The sequence below is a fragment of the Octopus bimaculoides genome, chromosome 7, assembly GCF_001194135.2.
Source record: "Octopus bimaculoides isolate UCB-OBI-ISO-001 chromosome 7, ASM119413v2, whole genome shotgun sequence".
NCBI lineage: Eukaryota > Metazoa > Mollusca > Cephalopoda > Octopoda > Octopodidae > Octopus > Octopus bimaculoides.
This window is the reverse complement of record NC_068987.1, coordinates 85182180-85183476: the sequence shown is the minus strand read 5'-3', so window position 1 is coordinate 85183476 and position 1297 is coordinate 85182180. Positions and strand designations below refer to the sequence as shown.

The 1297-nt window shown below is 32.5% G+C and overlaps 1 protein-coding gene across 1 annotated transcript in view; it reads left to right on the top strand.

The window, feature by feature from the left end:
- LOC106876039 (putative uncharacterized protein DDB_G0277255) overlaps positions 1 to 1297 on the top strand; it is a 175271-nt gene that overhangs the window by 164494 nt on the left and 9480 nt on the right. The gene's annotated exons all lie outside the window — the stretch shown is intronic.

The window sequence follows — 1297 nt, the reverse complement described above, 5'->3', positions numbered from 1 at the left end:
ATATATATATAAGGCATTCAACAAAACAGAGACACTACGGGAAAAAACTAGTTTTAGCAAATGAATTAGTTTAAGAGGTGTGAGTATGTGTACACACATACACACACGCACAGGTGTGTGTATGTGTGTGTATATGTATATATACGAGTATACATTTATATATGTAAATTAATGTATATAATGCATGAATAAGAGGCTGACAAGTGAAAAGCTATAACAGTTGGTGAGAATAAATTGGAAGAATGAGCAAAAAGAAAAAAAAGTGAATCTTATTGGATTTTAGGTGTCTACGATTTCATTCCGAATATCTGAAATATCTCCATCTGGTATGTGTTGTGTCGAGGATGAATTTGAGGGCAAATAATACACCATTCCTACTGATCTAACTACGTTAACCTTTCTTCATCTGATTAATAAGCAGTAGAGCGGGAGACTTCCTTTGTAATTTGATTACAGAAATTATTTCCTCTCTTCCGGCTTCCGTCCACATTTCTCTATTTATTTACAGTTTCCATTTACGCTGGTATTTTTTAGCTTCTTCATTCTGTATTATTTCAATTTGGTATGAAATGAATTTCTAAAGCGATATGAATATATTGGCATCAAACTCTTTCTTATTAGCCATGCCAAGATTGTATGTTTCTCGGTATATTTGGTAGAGTATTGATACGCGCACACGGACATGGAGATATGAAAATGTATCTATGTACAGTTTTAGATACATAGATACATGTAATTCAAAGATACACGAAATAAATGTATGTTCATACATGTACTTATAAGTGTTTTTGTATGCATGTGTTAGTTTATATATACACAGCTCAATATATCTATATTATATGTAATATCTGTGTGTAGGGGGTCTATATGTATATATATATAATTTTTTCTGGGTTAATTAAAAAGAAGACAACAAAACCTACCTACCTGCATACATATATATATATATATAATTCAAAAACACGTTTAGTAAATGAACAAACGAGTATATACTAAATACACAGGCGAACAGAAAGCAGAGATGTTCACCAACTCTTCACCAGTTATCGACTAGAGGATCAAACGCAATTTCAGCCATTATCGATAATACTACTTCAACTCTGGAGGCTCCGACAAGTAGCTTGTCGGGAATGGGACCAAAACATAACAAAACTAGGCGGGCTCAAGATGAGGCCGTTTGTGGACGGACGAAGGACAAAACAATAAACGTAGGTCGATATATCCATATATCTACATATACATTTTTATAATATTCTTATATGGCAGACATCATAGCATATATATATATATATATATA